The sequence below is a fragment of the Hirundo rustica genome, chromosome 15, assembly GCF_015227805.2.
Source record: "Hirundo rustica isolate bHirRus1 chromosome 15, bHirRus1.pri.v3, whole genome shotgun sequence".
NCBI lineage: Eukaryota > Metazoa > Chordata > Aves > Passeriformes > Hirundinidae > Hirundo > Hirundo rustica.
In genome coordinates, this window is record NC_053464.1 from 9,842,692 (window position 1) to 9,861,910 (window position 19,219).

Genomic DNA, 19,219 nt, shown 5'->3' on the forward strand with positions numbered 1-19,219 from the left:
TGGATGGAACAAAAGCCAGCTGGGACCCAAGGCAATGAGCTGTGCAAAACTAATGAGCAGCAGAGCCAAATGGACACGGGTTTTCCTGTAGATTAATTGCAAACTCTGGTTTGACTGGTTAGTGCTATATCCTTCTGTATTTTTGAGAAGCAAAAAAAAAAAAAAAAAAAAGAAAAACAAAAACCCAAAAAGGAGGAAAAACTCTGCAAAAAGAAAGAGAGGTAGTGCTTAGCCCAGGAGAAAGCCAAGAGCAAGAGCTCCTAGTGGGAACAGTGCTCCCGGGGAAGGGAGTCTTGGGTTTGTGGAATGAAAATCTTATTATTTGGGGTTTTTTACTTGTGTGTTGAGAAAGCCAGAATTGTGCTGTACTTTTTTTTTTTTTTTTTCCTTTGGGAAACAAGTGGGCTACTGAGACCTGCCCTCACCTTGGGAGCAACCCCTTGGGAGAAAAGGGAGCACTGCAAGGAAATGGGAAATATTCTGCTTTTCCTTTGTATTCCACATGCCACAATGCAGACCTGTGATAGGCACGGTGGGAATCAGGGGGGATATCAAATGTGAGGGTGTTTATGGTCATAAAGTCCTAAAACCAAAATGACTTGATCAGTTTGTTTGCAGTAGTTGTGAGCGACACTGATGAACTGGGAGTGGATCCTGAGTGCAGCTGGTGACCTGATTCACGTAGGGCTCAGCAGGCACTTTGAAATTATCTACTATAGCATTTCAATGTTATTATTTTTTTACTGATACCATTGAAAGAAGAGATTCAATGATTTCTAGGATGAGAATGCAAAGAGTTCTCTGCAGGGGGAAAAATTGTCAAGGGATTTTTTTTTCTGACATTGATGAGAGCAAGTTGGACACTTGGGATTTATGGTAACCTGGCAGCAAGATAATGCCTTGGGGAAGTGGGCTAAAAATTGCCAAGATCCTCTTTGCTAAAGAATACTGGACTGTGTGAGTCATTGGGAATGAAATATGGGAGAATATTCATTCTCAGCCCACCAAATAGGTTTACTGTTTGCCCTATTGTTAAATTGTCTTCTTTACTCATGGATTTGAGAACATCTTGTTCACTAGGACTTAGTCACAAACCTGGTATGGTGACTACAAAAGTCCAGTGGGAAGAGCTGGTGGCTGTATCTATTGAAATTCAAGTTGCAACATGGTTTTTATTTTTTATGGGTCATTGTTCTGAAGTCTTAAGCACTTACAAGAGGCTGTTCTTATTTGTTCCTTCAAAAATGTCATTGGTGTGGTAAATTGTTTAGAAGTGTATCATAGTCTGCTTTTTCTAGGGAGTGGTCTCTCTTGACTGGTATATTAATTGTATTAATTGGCTCAGTTCAGCTGTGACAATATAAAGGTATACAGAGCACTATGGAAAGTTTTTTCTTTGTATTTGTATGGCTTCCCTTGATTTCTATTTATGTGAGTCTACATCTGCATAATTTCTCTTCCACTTTTAGTGGAAGGACATCAAAACTTCAGGTGAGCAAGCCAGAGATGCCTGAACCTGGGGGTAAAAACTCTCATTAGAGAATGTTATCTTGTGATCCAAATAAAGAAATGGAAAAAGAGCTGCCTTCATCTGACAGCTGGTAAAGATTTTTGTTTAGAATAAGGAAAATTCTGTTCTGCTCAAAGGGTTGGCCACTTTCTCAGGATATGGGGGTTGCAGAATAAGCAAACCTTCTTGCAAATGGAAAGGAAAAGGAACGGCTGCTAAGCAGTTCCCTGGTATGTACTGTGTGTTTAAAGGCAGACAGTTCATCTGACCAAAGGTTTCAACCCACATGTACAACAACATTTCAGGACAAACTGATTCAGGATCCTGGGGGGAATTTGGAGAAAGAAAAGAAGCAGTCATTCTGTAGTTGCTGGCATTGCTTAAAAAGCAAAAATAATTGCTTCAAGAGTATATTGGATTTCCTCCCTTTTAATGGAAACCACATCAGCATGTCTTGCCTCCCTTCCTGTGCCTGCATTCTCCTGTATTTTCTGTACGGAGCCACCCCCAGCTCCGTTCCCTGAACCCTGCAGGCCACACGTGTGTCCCAGGGCTGCAGGCAGCAGGGATGTGTCCCCACGCTGGTGCAGCCCCTTGGACACAGCTCTGACCTGCCAGGAGATCAAGGCTCCAGATGCCTGCAGCCCTGGGCAGCACGGGTTTGCTTTGAGCTCTGCCATGTAGGGAGATACTACAGAGCAGCCAAGGGAGGGATTTTCACTGCCAGGCTACAAGAAGCCTCATGAATTTCTTCAAGAAGAACAGCCCTAAAGGCAAGCACTCCAAAAGGCAGTCACCTGCTGCAGAGATGCTCTTTTGGGTACTCATCCCCCTTGTACATATAGATTATGAATAACCTCTCCAATATACATCTTCTAGATCTGATTTCATTAAGCTGGAGACCAAGCTGAGGCCACGGGCCAAAAATCCCATCTGGCCACTTGGCCCTGGCTGGGCTGCAGTGAGGAGCTGGCAGTGCTGCTCTGTGAGGATCTGCAGCCTGGGTGGGTTCTGCGTGGAAGTGGAGCAGATCTGGTCTCTGCTCGTGTCCCTGTGGTGTCACAGGGTCACTCAGTGGGGGTAAGTGACTCTGCTTTGGCTTAGGAGCTTCTGGGAAAACCTGTGTTAATGTGTTTTGGCTGTGAGGTGGCATCCCAGGCAGAGAGGGCAGAGAAACTGCTGCTGAAAATTTAAAATGGTACCTGTGGAGGCTCTGAGTGAGATTTCACAGGTGACAGCCATTGCTCACTACATATTCCTGCTGCTGGGGGCTTGGAATACATTCCCCCATCCTCCACAGAACCTTGATATAGATAGAGATGGTGCCTGCTATTGCAGCTAAATATTCAGAGATATTCTTCAGCAGAGCACTGAGGGGGTGAAGAACAAAAAATTTCAAATTTGGACTGAATTTTTTTTGCTTCCTAACTTGAACAGTGCCTGTTCAAGGACCATGGAAGGTGATCCTTCTCTCCCCATGGGCTCACCTCTCATGGTCTGGACCTGTGTGGTGTATTCTGAAGTGTCTTTTCTGAGGCACGAAATCGAGTCGATACGTGAGAATCTCGCCTTTCATTCTGCAGGAGAGCAGGGAGGAGAGGAGGTGGGAGAGAAAAGCGTGTGCTCAAGCCAGCTCAAAATAACGATCAGAAAGCGAACAAACAAAAAAATCCCACAGACTTAATATTTTTAAGACTAGGTGACTTTTTAAAGCCAGCCACCTGACTTTGGGGAGGGGAAAGGGGCTGACTCACAATATTTGAATACTACAGCTTGGCAGTGGCGAGGCTCGCTGCTTTCCGGGCGGGTGTAATTACTGCGAGAGTGAATTGCCTCCCTCGGATCCTGGAAGGGAGTAGTAGAGCAGAGGAGTAGCAGTGACTCAGACGTGGGGATGTGTGTGAGTCACGGTGACTCTTGCTTGGTAATTGCTTGCTTAGAGCAGCACTCGAAATCTCCCCGTCCGTCCCCACGGAAAGCTGGATATCTGCAGCACGTACACATACAACTTTGAAAGAAATGCTGAGAAAAAGAATGAGCTGCTGTTTCGCTGCCTTACAAGTGAATTAGAACCTAAATGGAAAATGCTTTGATTCCCTTCCCGTCACATAGGCTGATTTCAGCATTTACATGAACTCTAACCCCTAAGTTCTTCAGAGCTCCAGGTGTTTGTGAAGCACACACCAACACAGCCTAGAGGAGGAGGAAAGTTTGAATAGTAATGACAGTCTGATGACGTGAGATTTTTATTGTTACTTTCATTACTTTTATGAAGCGTTTGTCAGTCATGTCGGCAGAGCAGGCATTCTAATGAGTAATTGGCGTTGCTATTGTTTATTGCTTTCATGTGAAATCTATTTTATTTATTTGTTTGGATTTCAGCCCAGGAGTGGATTATTGTTTTATCCATATCCAGTTAAAATTATTTGGTTTAAGCTTTCAGCATGCAAATTAATCTTTGTCTATTTGTAGGTGGAGAAACTCTGCAGGCTTCTATTTATATGATATTAAAGATAAGGGGCAAGGAGCAATAAAAATGAAACCAAATATTTACACCTGGGGAGAAGAGAAACAACAACATCTCAAATTATAGTCTATGTGAACCAAATGAGAGGAAAAAGGCCTGTAAGAATGTACAAGTAGTTGTCTTTGCTGCCTCTAGGAGATATTTGTGTTGCAGAGCTGAAGTGGTTGGTGGTTACTTGCACAGCATCTGAGTTTGCCTTGGCCTCCAAAGAAAGGCAGAGCTTGGGGCATCTGGTGTGAACATTCTGAACGTTCAAAAGAAAAAAGAAAATGAGCTGCTGGGCTTCAAGGACATCCTAGTTGGCTACAAAACTCCTAGGTAAGCCTGGCCAGCTCCCCGGGTTTTATTTCAGTGAAATTTCACATTTCACTTTTATGTACGTCTGAAATGGGATGAAAAGCCACGGACTTCAATGTCATTTTGTGGAGGAAATTGCACAGCTCTTCATTTGAGTAGCATTGAGAGGAACCTTCCTGGTGCCCTGGGCTGGCAGGAGCTCAGCAGCCAGGGGTGTACCACGGCAGTTCCCTCAAGTCCCACTCCCACCACCACAAAAAAATTGAGGATTTTTTTCCACATCCAAAGAGACCTGCATGAGCAGGGAGCATCTCCTCGTCTGTATTTCCCACTCCTTGATTGGGAGTATCTCAGTTGTTTCATTCCTTGGTGAAATCACAGTCACGCTTAATGAAACTGTTGTTGCTTTGGTCCACCCCCGAGTGATCCAGTGGTGCTTCAGGACCAGAAGATTGAGAGAATTTAGAAGGGATTTACTATTAAAGGGATTCTGATATTTATAAATAAGTTTTATTTTTTAAAAGCGGTCAGAAAACAAAACGTCATCCGAATATTTTGTCATAAGATTGCTTGGCTTATGGTTGAAAAGAATGAGCCGGGGAGGAAAATTTATACATTTGGAACATGAACAGATGATACAGGGTGCCTTGTTCCTCGTTGTTCCTAGAGTCTATATTCTCTTATTTTTAGTATAAATACCAGTTTTATCCTAGGTGAGATTTCACAGGTACTGTAGTGCAAGTGACACTGAGACAAGAGAAGGTCTCTGTTTTCTTCCACACCTTTTAATTTTGAGAGGTTTAAAACCAGTGTTTTTTCCCCAAAAGGCTTGGGTGTTCCTTTTCTTCCTTTTTTCCTATTTTTTCTGTCCTTTTGTATATTTTAGCAGCATAGTATTGTGCTTGTTTCTTCATGGTCTCTTCATGTTGCACTTGGCATAATTAAAATGAGCCATGTAGATATTTTATTATTACTTGTACACAGGGACTCACTCTCCTGTGTGTCCAGTTATCCACAGCCAAATGGGCTTATTCAGTGGCCCTAAGGTAAAAACTTTATAACATTAAATTCAAATCACTCTCATCATTGAGTTTGGTGGCCTGGCATTTAATTTCACCAGAAGAAAGATGTGACAGCAACTGCTGATCTCATCAATGTTCTGCTTTTCCCTCGATTGGTGATAAATATGGGCTCTGGAGAGCCTTTGAAACAAAATTTCCTCAGTCCTCTGGGATCTTGCACAAGGGTTAAAACTCTGGTTATTGATATTTGCACCTCCGCTGTCCTCAGCCATGTCATTAAGAACTGACACCAGAACTGAGAAGTGTCTCAGAAAACTGAGTTTCAAGGTTCAAGTATTTTCCTGTCTTTCTTGAGGTTTTGTTCATTTCTTGGTCACTTTTGTCCCAGTGGGCTCCAAATCCCATCACAGGAGGTTTTGTAGGAGCTGAGTGAAGCCCTTGTGTCTGGGGCCAAATTAATCCTGGAGCACGTTGCTAACTCTGAATTGCAGTTTGGAACCTCTGCTGGATTGTGCTTAATGACATTTGTAATGTGTTTAACAGTGCTTGGCCAGAACTTAATTGTATCCAGATAAATGAGTGCTGTCCTATACAGTAATAAGTTTAGTTAAAATCAGTGCAGTAAATATGGACCTTACAATTAATTGCTTTTCTCCTCTACCCTTTAAAAGTAAAAATGTTTTGCTGGTTGATGCCTGTCCTTTGCTTTGCCATTTTGAGGGTGACCCTGGTCTGGTTTGACACTCAAGCTGCTTAGATCTTACTCTGGAGTAAAATCAACTTTTATAGGCAATATTGTTTTAGAGTTTTGTCTTTTATTTGAGCTGAGCTGGGCTGCCTTTTCTGAGGCTGCCTGATGCACAGTGAAACCGCCAAGCCATTGTAAAGAGGCAATCTTTGTCAGGAATACATCTACCAGTGTCAGCTAGAGCAGAGCTAATGGCACTTCAGTTAATACAATTTCTTAATTAGTGCATTCCTGCTGGACACTGCCTCAGTTTTCTTTTCTGTGCCCCAGTTTACTGTATTGATGCATCTTCATATCTAAAAATATCCGGGCTGTTTCCATGATACACCACACTTCAGTCTGCACAGAAAACTACTCCCTGTTTGACAAAGGAGTATCTGCATTAATCCCCCAGCACAGGGAGCCCCCTTTACCTTCCCTGGATACTGGTGACTGAGAAGGGGATTTGGTGGGGGAGGTTCTCACCTTGTGGCAAACTGCAGCCTGGGAAAAATGAGTTATGAGGGAAGTTGTGCCTGTGAATCCAGCTTGACTGCAGCTCCCAGGGTTCATTGGCCTCTCTGGGACAGGCGCACCCCAGTTCTGCACGCTCCTCCTGGTGCTCCCTCATCGCCATTCCCTGTGGGGGCCTCACCAGAACGGGCAGGTCAGAAAATGCTCCAAAGGAAAATATATTCTTGAAGACCAGTATAAATTTATAAAGGGTTTGGAGAGTTTGCTGATGGCCTTTGTACCAATGCAGTTTGAGCTGTGGCAGGAGAGGTGGGGTATTTGTCCTCTCCCCTGGGCAGCACGAGGAGGTGATGTGCTCACGCACACGCACAAAGCCTGCAGTCTCCAGGATGAAATATTTCTCTTGGGTGTTGTGTAGCAGATTAATAATAAGTAGGTTGCTGCTCCTCAGATGAGCAGATTTTGAAGCCCAGCTCTCCTGCACTCCTGTTCCCAGTAAGTTCCATCTGGAGACACGTGGAACTGGAGGGAGAGGAGGCCTGGTGAGGTCTCCTCCTCTCAAACAGAGCGTGGTTCATGGCCCCAGTGTGTGGGCAAAGTGGTTGTGCAGAGCACAAGAGGCAGTGTTGACAGGTGGCAAGGAGAATGTGGGCTTTTTTGGTTTGCTGCTTTTTAATTTATTCAAAAACGTTGTACCCCCATCACCCCAGGAGTGTGGTAAGCCTGGGAGAGCACATGCTGCTCCAAGGGCCCCCACCTGCTGAATGTCAGCCTTGGGTCTGGTGTGCCTGGCATGTGGTCCTTGAAACTCTCCCTGCACTGTCACAGGTCTTCAGCAAATCAAGCTGAGTTCAGTGGAATTAATTTGAGTCTGCTCCAGGATAGTTGGCAGAATAATTTGGTCTAAAATAGCATCACTATTACCACCTATGGTACAGCTTTATTGGATGCAGTGCTTAATTTTACGAGTTTAGTATGGGGCTGAATAGGAAAGGGTTTTCCTGTCCTGAAAGCTCATTGTGATTTCCACCCCTCTCCCAATACACTTCTTTGCTGAGACTCTTATGGGGCTTTTCTGGGAGCAGTGGGGAGCACGAGAGAGCAGCAGAAGGGTGAAACATCACCAAGCAGGGAGATGCAGCTGTGAGGCTTGCTCCAAGTCTGTGCCTTGTCTCCATGCATTGTTTAAGTCTATCTGTTGTTGCAGGGTTGTTGCTCAGACTTCAGCATCCCACTTGAAACTAGTGACTCACCCAGGACACAGCAAATATTTCCTAATGGAGAGTTCTAAAAACTGCTATCAGTCCTACTGAAAAAATGTAGCAAGTAGACGTGTCTAATGGGGGTAAAAAAACCCCATCAGAAACCTTCTGCCATCTGTGGTTTGCTATTCCTACATAAAATGTATATTAGCTACTTGTTTACTTCTGGTGTTTTGGGATTTATGATGGAAAGTGATGCCAGCACTTTGGCCCTTAATAAGCAGGGGGTGATTGTCAGCAATAGTAGCTTGATCCAGGATTTCAGGTACCTTTAGTGCTCCTTACAGTTGTAATTTATGACCAGCATTCTTCTGTTAGTTCATGCAGGGCTGCAGATATAAAATACCAACTTAAATATTTATGTAGGTAGCACATCTTTGTGAATATTTCTTTGTGGTAAGGAGATGCTGTTTAAAGAGCAATACATTTCATTACAGTGGGAATGACTATGTGAAAGCTGTCAATGTTTTGAACAAAATCTGTGGATGCCATGAAGTGTTAGGATTACTCATTCGCCAGATCTGCGCTTTGGAAGGGAGCAAAATGTGTTAATGATACTTCAGTAGTGACAAAGAATTTGTCTAGAAAATTGGCACATCAGTTGAGAATATCTGGTTATTGAGCCTAAGCATTAGGGGTTCAGTGTTTCTTCAGTGCATGAATTAAATTTCAGCTAAGGGGACAGAACTTGTGCATGGAGCTGAATAAGAGACAATGACAACTTACCTTACTACCACATATAATTGGAGATCTGATGGTGCTCAGCTTTCCTCTCCTGCCAAACCTGACAATTACGGTTCCAAGCGTCTTTGCAAAAGCTCTCATTTCATTCCTGCTGACTGACAGCAGCCCAGTGCATTTGCATGCATAAATCCATTTTGCAAGCGAGCACCTCAGAGGAAAAAGAAACTCACTTCTGCAGGAATTTTGGATCTGCAGCACGGCAAGGGTTGCAAGAATCGATTTGTATCTCTGTTCTCTTTGGCCTCTCTTACCATGAAAATAGCTAGCAGAAAGAGGGGAATACAGTTTAATAAAATCTTGTGATAAAAGTGAGAACAAAATTAGTCTGGAAATTATCTTCCTACCATAGGTTTTATTAGCATTTTATTTTGTAAGACAGTGAATTACTACCTACTGATTGCATAATATTAAAGTTTAAGAATATATAAAAATTTAATGAAAATATCTTAAGTATCAAGCTGAAGAGCCAATAGTATCTGATTTTTTTTTTTTTTTGTCTGATGAACCTACAGCTGAAATCTCTGCAAGTCCTCCTCTTGTCTTTAATAGATATCAGAGCAGGCTTTCAAAGGAGTAGGGCTATTTACAAAAGGTCAGACACATTTGTAATGAAAATTCCATTCATCGAGATGCATTCAGGTTGTGAAAACAACTTATGGCTTCAGGATGGATTTTCTTCCCTCTATGGATAAAACAAACACCCCTGAAAGGAAGGATGAATCCATTTCTCATGGCACTCAAAGGTCAGCTCACACTATAACAGCCCCAAGGGCTTACTCAGCTGGATGAGGGAGCTGTGCTCTTGCCAAGTGCCAATAAACACAGAGGTATGTGGGCATTAATATCTGTTTGGAATAATCCATCAAAGCTGGGACTTACAGGTTTGATAGTAAAATGAACCTGTTGCTGAGGAACCTTGTGGAGAAAAGCTTACTGGTGCTTTTGTCTGCTTTGAGGGATTGAGGAGGTCTGGCCTTGGCTCTCTTGGTGTCTGCAGGATCATATCATTTTTGTAGTTTCTCCTCAGAAATGGGTTTGCTGAGTTCCTAGAAAGGCTTTTTGTTTTTTGGTTTTTTTTTTCCATTTTCAGCCCCCCACCCCCAACTCCCTGAAAAAATGCTTCTTGTCATGTTTTGATTTAAATAGGTAAAGAAGAAATTTTAAAAATCAAAGCTCCTGGATAACTGTTGGAGCCTGTCCAAGTTCAAGGCACATCTGTATGATGCTCTTAGCTGTGTGGTTTAATTCCAGATCATCCTGTGAGCAGCAGATGATCCCTACAAGATCATCTTCCAACTTGAGATATTCTGTGATTTTAACTCTCAGAACAGTTCAGCAAAACCCTGAAATCCCACAAAGGACTTGCAGATTGGGCTTTTTTTTTTTCTTTGAAATTTTCTTTACTGCCTCATTCCTCACAGTCCCTTTGCATGCTCTCTCTCCAGCTAATGGACGAGGGATGGGCTGTGGAAGATGCAGTCAAAGGAAGGAACATGGTATTTTATTTAGAGTAGAATTAATGAGTTAAGTTCACAGTACAGCTAATGCATGCAGTAATGGTATCTCTAAATGAATTTATTTGATAGCCAAGATTATGGTGTAACTACTGCAGATTAAGCAGGGGTTTCAGAGGCGTAGACGATGTAGCCGGGGGAAAGGAACCCAGTTCACATTTTCCTCACACTAAGCCATTTTTAAGGAAGGTGGGTTATTTCCAAGCTGTGCTGTCCTTCCCACTCTCTGCCCCCTCTGCAGCTGCCAGGGGTGCCCAGCCCTGCCCTGGCCTTTGCTAACAGAGCATCTCATTCATTACAATGCCTTCAGCCTTGCTCCTGCCACCAATACTGCCCAGAGAAGTGACGCTGTGGGCATTAAAGCCAAAGCTTGCCCCAAGGGGATCCTGCCTCTGCCTGGTGTGAGCCGCGTGAAGTCTGTGCTATTTTTACAAACATTTCTTTCGTGTGTGATTTGGAACGCGCTTCCCCGCGCAAGCAGCTGCCCCTTCTTCCTCCGGGTGCCTGCGCTGCACAGGGGAAGCAGGAGCTGGTGATGAACAGACCAGGCTGGAAGCAAACACTCAGCTCGTGTCCCAGCCATGTCCCCTCCCTCCTGCTGGTGGTCCCAGCAGGGCAGGGTCAGTCCATGTGAGAGGGTGGGGACAGGTGAGGTGGGATGTGCAGCCTCCACAGAGCCTGAGTGCATTCTCTCTTACCTTGTGTCCCCACGTACGGGTGCTTGTGCTGGTTTGTCACCCCAGGACATTGCTCTAGGACAGAGCTGAGCCTGCCCGTGCTGAGGGAGGAGGGGAGCTCAGGGAGTTGTCACCTCAAGGCTCTCTGAGATGATGCCCTCCAAAGCCATTGGTGCTGGTGGTAACTGGAGATGTTCGTTTCAATGCGTCGTGAAATGCACTCCTCCCCCTTGAACAGAGAGTATTTGTTATGCATTTTATAGTCTCAGGCATGGCCATCTGCTAATATAGTCAAGTAGACACAATAAAGGAGGTTTATATCTTTTTAGGTTCTGTTACTTCAGGTTCTATTTTTGATGCAGTAGGAGCTGGCACAGCTGAGCTGAAAGACTCTCAGGAACATGCCATGCATTTTATAGTGGATATGACTAAAGGAAATTTGCTGAAGGATTGGAATTAAAGGTGGCACATAACAGAGAATTCAAAATTGCTATTGGCCTGCCTTTAACCATGGGTAGTTTAGAAGCTCTTTTTAATGTAAGAGACTTGAGACACTTTTATTGTGACACTGTGTAGCCTGTGGCGTGCAAGTCAGCATGTGAACTGTGCCGAGGTGTGAATGGTCAGTACCAGCACATCTTTCACCTGTATTGGTATGAAAAGCTTTTAATTGCAGTCTGGAGGAGGGGCTGTCACCTTCAGTTTGTCTCTTGACACTTGGTAGACTTATACCTGCATCAAATAAATAAATAAATCAATAAAGCACACCCCGAATTTTGTGCGTAGATAAAAGTTCAGCTGTCCAGAGGTTCAGTTTCTTGCCTTTACTCTGCGGTAATCCCTTGTCAAAGTTGGGAGCTGAAGGCTGGGAAGGATTCCCAGATAAAGGAGCTGGGAGTGAAGCTCTTGCAACCAACCACACTGTTTATTCTGTGTTTGTCTAAGCTGCCTTTGAATGTGAAGGGTTTTTCACTTTCCAGAGAACTTCCAGTGGAAGTTACTCCAACCCAGCCCAGTGTGGGACAGGTCATGGAAACGTGGTCCCCTCCTGAGCCCAGTGATGTGCTGGGGTCACTTGGGCTGGGCAAAGCAATGCAGTGATCCATCTACCTCCTTGGCTGCTGGGCCAGGCAGGAAGAGGGACTGAGTGGCTGTCAGTGGATTTTCTCCCGTCTCTGTCTTTGCTGCGTAATGTCCTGTTCTGGTTCTGTTTTTTAAAATTTATTTTTATTTTATTTTAACCTCTCAACCTGCATGCCAGAAGATGTCTAGTTACTTGTTTTAAAGTCTCTTGCGAGATATGATTCAGACTGGCTTGGTGCAGTTCTCTTGTGTAACTCTACACTTCTTGACCTCCTGTAAGACATCATTTTCTTCAGTTGATTTTCTCTTTCCAACCCATAATATGCACTGAGTTGTTTCTGAGATGCTTTCTCTTTTTAAATGTGATTATTCAATAGGGATTTTGGAAGTGCTCTCTTAATCCTACAAAGTCATTAGGACTTGGGCCAACAACAAAATTTAAGAGCTGAAGCTGAACTTGCTAGATTGTCTGGGGAAAAGTTGTGGAGGGTGAGCAATTCACCTGCTGAGAGCTGTAACTTCAGAGTGCAATTTTCATTCATTTTTTATCTTTGCTCTAAATTGTCACAGTTCAAAATCTCTTGCTGCCTTGACACCTCTCCAACAGGTTTGCCTGTTTTACAGACATTCTTCCACCTTCTTTTGTTGCTAATTTGGGTGGGTAACACCACACAGAGAGCCATTCCTAGGTTGATAACCTTGCACAGAACGTGTCGTTCCTGATGTAAACTTCATCACTGATGGCAGGTCTTGTTCATTTCTTTGCTTTTTGCTTTTTTCACCTTTCACCCTGCATGCCAGAGGGCTTCTAGTCACTTGTTTTACAGTCCCTGGCAAGTGTGATTGAGTTTGGCTTTTTGCAGATCTCTCCTGCAGAGAAAGTGACTGAAGTGGGATGGTGCCCTCCTGCTTTGCTTGGGGGAAGTTGAGGGTGAGGACTCCTGGCTCAGCACCCTCTGGCACTATGAATTTTGTGTTAATTATCTATGATTGCCTCTCCCTGCCATGTTCCCAATTAGCAGTGGTTTATGCCAAGCCTTTACCTGCCTTAGTATTCTCTGCTACTGTTTTGAGACTTGTCTGATAAGCAAACCAGATGAGTTGGTGTATCTTGTGATATCTGCTTGCTTTGTTTTCATTCCCCTCATCCCCTGAAGAGTGCAGAAAGAAGCAGGGCTCTGAATGAGGAATGGCAAAGAAAGATGAGTGCAGAAAATTGCCTTCTCCTTTCTGATGCCCTTTCAGAATTTCTGCACACTTGGGACAGGTTCTCATTTTCCCAACTTTCTGGGTTTTTTCATGTTTTGCTACCAGCAATTGGCTTGGGCTTTTTCCCCCTGAATTCTACACACGTCTACATGGTAGATTTGTGCAATCCTTTAGTATTATTTTTTTGTTTTGTCCTCTGTTTTCCATCTTTATACAGCTTTTGCTTTCAACTGTGTGGTCATAAAAATTTTCTTTAGTACTTGATGTCTCATTCCACAACAGTTACATAATTAGATAGCAAGTGCTTAATTAGATTTTGGCTGGCTGGCTACATATCTTGGTATTTGTGATATCAATCCGGTCACAATTAATAAAAGGGAATATACCTCTGTAATTATATAATCTTGTTTAAATATCCATGACCTTAGGCAACAGCAACAGTAGGTAAATAAGATATTAGAGTATTACCTCTGTGGGTGGAATGAACTTCTTGGAATTTGCTGAACATTTTGGCATTAATAGCATAGCAGGTGATTCTGCAATGAAAATTTCATATAGTAATTTTGTCTATTTGCTCTTTTTAGCTAATGCATTTTTCAGCCAGTGCAATAAATACTTGCAATTTGTGACAAATGTTCAGGAGAAAATCTCTGGTAATAGAAACTGTTCCATTATCATGTGCTTTAGATATTTTTGATGTCTCCTCACAAGGCAAGTACATTAACTGAAGTCACAGCAGAAACGAATGACCAGGGTGAAACCAAAAATAACACGAGTGTGCTCATATGATGCTGTAGCCCCCTCCAGTATCAGTAATTCCTTCAGATACCACCATGCACAGAAACAGCAGTTGGAAAAGCAACTATGGGAAGAAGTATAGTGTGCTGACATCCTGTGCAGACATCTCAGGATGGTTTTCCCTGTCTCCTCTCTCCCATTTCCCTTGAAGGCATCCCAAAGCACCCTCAGGTGCAGTCACTGCTTTCTTGAGTAGCATCCATGCTTTGGAAAGATCATAGAAATGTATGAGCTGTGCCAGAAGAATTGCTTAGTGAAAGGACAATTATTGCAGCTTTTGTTCTGGTGATAGATGTGTGAAGATACGAATGAGAGTGGGCACTGCTGGACGAGCACCTTGAATGAATTTGTGTCTGTATCTGAAGGGAGCCTGTATCCAAACCTGTCTGACCTCGTGATTCTCATTTCCCCATTACCTGAGAAAACTTTATCTGGGAGTTTTACAGGTGTGAGGAGAAGAGTTTTGGAGGGCAGATGAGAACGGGGTGTGTTTAAAATGTCTGATCTGAGATTTCATGTGGAACAGGCAAAGTGTCCTTTCCAGGGGTTCAGTCGCTGTATTATTAAGAGTATTTGATTGAGGTGAGTATAGTCCTGGCAGCAGAGCTGACTGGAAAAGCAGTGTTTCATCAAAGCTCAGGTTGTGGGGATTTCTTAATGAGTTTAACTGTTTTGACATATTTTCCTGAGGGCGGAAAATTATCCAAAGAGAACACACTTGCTTTGAAATAGCTTTTAAATACTGGCTTGAAGAGTTCAGCCTACATCCATCCTGGAGATAAGAGAGAGCTCTGATTTCTGTTAGAACACGTCTCTGAGGAGGAAAATGGGCCCCAAGTTATTTTCCACAGGTGATCAGTGAGGATTCACAGGGAAACTGCACGAGGCAGTCAGAGGGTCTGTCAAGGGGAGATGGCTGTGCTGAGAGGGATCATGAGGCTTTAGGAGAGATGAGGGGGAAAAAGAGCAAAAATCAAATTGCACAGGAAAGTGTATGTTGTGGTGGAATAATAGAAGCTAAAAAGTTGTGCTATGGTTTCTCTTGTAGTCATACTCTTGATGTAACTCTTTTCCTGTTGGATGTGCGCAGGGACAAGGCATGGATGTGCCATTCACCTTCAGAGCCCTGACTCTGCTCTGCCATCCCTCCTTTTCAGATTTTGGTGCAATAGCATCCCTCTTACAGAAATGTAATTTCCATGTGTATCATGCATGTATTTCTATAAAAGCAAATGTTAAGTGCACACAGGAAATGTTGTGGCTAATGGAAAAAAACAAAACCCAAAACCACCTTTGTGCGTCTAAAGTGAATTTAAACTGAAAACTGTGAAAATGTTGACCAAGTTGGGATTTTTTTTTTTTTTTTTAAACTCCCATTTTTCTTTTTGTAAGTAGCAGCTCTGATACTCCAGGGAGCTGGGCTGGGCTCTCACGTCTCCATCTTGCTTCATCACCTTTGCATGGATTCTCCGGGTCTTGTAAAGGAAGAAAAAGCACTTTGTGGCATGCTGAGCTCTTCCAGCTGAGGTCTCTGCCTCAGCTGCTTGAAACATTCTCTCCGGCTGTCTGAAGATCATTCCCAGCCTTGAAATCCACCTGGGTATTTTCCTCCCACTCAGAGCTGTGCGTCCTCACATCCTCTGTTTCTGTCTCATTGTTTCAGATCTTCCTGGGGGAGTTCTCAGCTTCTTTCTCTGGATGTTTTTTCATTTTGTTTTGCATTAATAATTCTGGAAGAGGTTGGAGGGGCAGGGGGGAAGGAAGTTTCAAGTCTGCTGGAGTTTTTCCAAATCAGTTCATCATCATTAATCTTCCAATGTTATTTCCCTCCCTTAAAGCTTCTTGGTTCATTATTGCCATGAAAAAAAAAAGGAACCCTTTGTTCAGTAACAAGGGAATTTGTGTCTGTCAAGGCAGCAGCTTTTTGCTCCAAATTCCATATCTAATTTTGCAGAAAAATTCTGTCAGCAAATTGCTTGAGGTATTGCAGTGAAACACAGGGCTTATGTTACCAGCAAACATTCATGTTATTATGTAAATCTTTGCAGAGCTATACATCAGAAAAATAAATAAACAAACGGAGTGACCAGAAGATATACCTGAAATCAGGATGCAACGGCGCCAAGAAGAGCTAGCTGGTGACACTATAAAACGATTAGCCATCTGCTTAAATGACACTTCCATTTAATTAGGCACAGACAACTTAGCTTTATTCATTAATTATTAAAAAATAACTTTGAACAGGAGAATAATGCTTTCCCCCGTACACAGAATCTGTGCTTGCAAATCACAGAATCCCAGCGGTTCAAAATGGAAATGTGTTTGCTGGCAACCTTAGCAGCTCTCCTCTGCCAATGTGTGAGTACTCAGCATCAGATTTTCTGCATCTGGGATTCCCAGCTCCATTGGCTGGGGAACCACTGGCAGCAGTGGATGCAGCAGCCCCTCGCTGGGTGCATGTGGCTCTCCAGGTGCCACCCACGGGGGACACCCTCAGTGTCACCCACAGCGAGCCCTGGGCTGCCTTGCCCTGGGATTCATTTAGCCCGGGCTGAGACACAACGACTCAAAGGTGTCTGGAGGCCAGTAGGCCCAAACCCCACCGTCTTTGGTTGCACAGAGATAAATACCACTCTTCTGAAATTCACGTTTTCTCCCGCTTCTGGAAAATAATTCTGTGACCATCTCTCTGTTCCAAACATGGTTACGTTTATCAAAATTCGCTTTATACTTAGAAACTGGGTTGTTGTGTTCTAGCATTTTGAACTGTTTGTCTTCAAGTCCTTTGGAGTATTGCACAGATCCCTGGAAAGACCTGGATCTAGGAAAGTGAGTAAAAATTGCCAAACATCACTTCCGTTCCACCAGAACTCCAAAAACAACAACAAAACAAATAGTTTGAGTTCCACTTGGATTCTTCTCCAATTATTTCTTACTGGATGGGGCCCAAAGAGCCTAATGTCCCAAGGACTTCACAAATCCAGTAAAATACTCACTCAGCCCAGCCCACGTGCTACCAACTGCCTCCCCCAGACATATGGTGATGTTTTTTGCCTATCACTGTATAAGGTTGGAGCAGGGCAGAAATGCTTCCCCCTCCTGCTCAACGGAATAAGTGCGATAGTTCTTCTAAATTAAAACAAAACAACTTCTACTCGGGAGCGTGACTAATGCGATGTAACCCAAGTGACTTTGGAGATATTGCCAGGGAAGCAGAGGCTGCTTTGGCTCCTCTGGCTTGTGCAGCTGCAGACTGTGACCTGCATTTCTGTCCCTGTGGCTCACATCTAACGCCCCCCACCAAAGGCTGATGTCTCAGAGTGCATGGTCAGGCATGACGCTGTCAGATGGAGACTGGACATCACAAATCCTCTTGAAAATCACTGTTGAGTTTTCAGTACATGTTGCTGTTGCCTGGGATGGAATCCTCTTATCTCTTCCAGCAGTGACGCCCCTCCAACAGCTGCCAGTCACACTGGGTGGCCGAAGAAGAGAGATGGCAGGGATGGTGCTTACACTAAAATTTTGCATTATTTTTCTCCTTACTGACACTTGTTTACTCTGGTCTTACCTCCAGTAGTCTCGTTTGCCTCAGAAATGCTCTATGCAGAGATTGTCACTGCAGCCATTTAAATCCTTTTGCTGCTGGAAATTAAAAGGACAATTGCAATAACTCTGCTTCATGGGCAGAAGAGCATTGTGTCAGGACTGGGCTGCTGCTGGGAGATGGTGTGGGGAGAGGCTGAGGGGCAGGGCAGGGTCTCTGCTGGAGCAGGGAGTTGTGGCCGTGCACAGGGACAGAACATCACCCAGCTGCAGGGAGAGTTCCCTTCACTGAAACTGCTGAGTTCCTCCCAGGGCACTTACTGCCTCAGTCTGGGAAAGCATAACCACCCTGTGCCTTTGCAAAGCTCCCAAATTCTGTGTTGTTGAACCACCTCTGTCAGTGGTCTGATCAGCCCAGGCCATGTGGTTGCAAAGAACAGCTGGAGCACAGGAGACTTATGAATAAATACAAATTGTGGGAAAAGGTTCAGCCTGCCTTAAGAGCTGCTGCTGCTCCAGAGAATGAGTGGCTCCCTCCTCTGCAGGTTTCGTGACTTAGCTCTGCTCCCTCAGCATTATATTAAATATTTGGGTTTTTTAAAGCTACTGGTCAGGCTTATTCTTGCAAGCTCTTGGGAACAAAATGGTTGAAGATGGGCTGTGCTGTGGTTAAGAGGATTTAGGACTGGTTTTGAGGATCTGCATTGCTCTTCAGCCGGGGTCTTCCTGTCCAAGCTACAGAGGGTCATTTGATCTCCCTCTGCCTTGACCCACCTTTGTGAAAACCAGATAATGGCCCCCTTTCTTTTATATATGTATTTATGTAGTATGTGTATGATGAGGACATGGACTTAGTGCATGTAAATACCCAGTGATGCAAAATAGAACTTTTGGTTGCTACTGTCCTACAAATAAGTAACAGGAAGGCAATTTCTCTATAATGAGATTCCAAATGCAATTTTCATAAGAAAACATTTTGGAGTTCAGATCTCTTTGCTGCATGCTAGGCATTAAGGATGATACTGTCTTCTAGTCAGCACTGTCCTACTTGAATTTTGAAAACATATTCATTGGGGGCTGGGTGGGAGGAGAGGAAGAGAAATTTAAAACTTTTTTCTTAATTGGTCATGTATAAATCTCGTAGGTTTTACTCAAAACTCATCATTGGTTTTAATAGATCTGCTTAACAAGTGTTGGTCTGAAATGCCTTAGGGTAATTAGTGCTAATTCTTACATGGCCTTGACACTTCTGTAAAATTCCTTCTAAAAGAAATAATCAAGGGGTAAGTTATTATTTTAGCATATATAATGATGTATTTCAGGAAATATCATGTTAGAAACTAGATAACTAAGTTGAGAGAATTTTTTTATTAGATTAAAGCACTTGTGAATGCAAGTTCCCAGATGTCTTTCTAACTAACCTTACAAAAAATATAATGTGACCGGAATCTACTCTCATATTCAGCCCAGAGAGAAAAGTAAAGATGTTTGAAAGAAAATATCTGGTTCCCTTTCCTATCACAGATAAATATGGGCCAAATTAGGAAAGCATTGAAGTGTACACTTAGAGAAATGTTTAAGTGTTTTCAGCAGGGCCTAAGTGGTGAATTAGAGCAACTCTCTTACGCTTGTTGAAACTACACTGATGTCTGTGGAAAGACTCTCATTAACCTCTGAGGATTTTGCATTAGATATGTGGGTAAAATTCTGGTTCCTTTGAAGTTAGTGGCGAAGTTTCCATTAACCTGTGCCTGAGACTTCATTTATTCTGCAGAAGGAATGTTCTCAGCATAAAACATATGATCATGTCCTGATAAATATAAAGAAAA

The 19,219-nt window shown here is 43.3% G+C and overlaps 1 long non-coding RNA gene across 1 annotated transcript in view; it reads left to right on the forward strand.

Annotated features, from left to right (window-relative positions):
• Positions 1-17,992, forward strand: part of LOC120759859 (uncharacterized) — a 48,064-nt gene extending 30,072 nt beyond the window's left edge. Inside the window, exon 2 of the long non-coding RNA XR_005703237.1 lies at positions 15,893-17,992. This is a non-coding gene — a long non-coding RNA (uncharacterized LOC120759859). The remainder of the gene's footprint in view (positions 1-15,892) is intronic.
• The last annotated feature ends 1,227 nt before the right edge of the window (positions 17,993-19,219 follow it).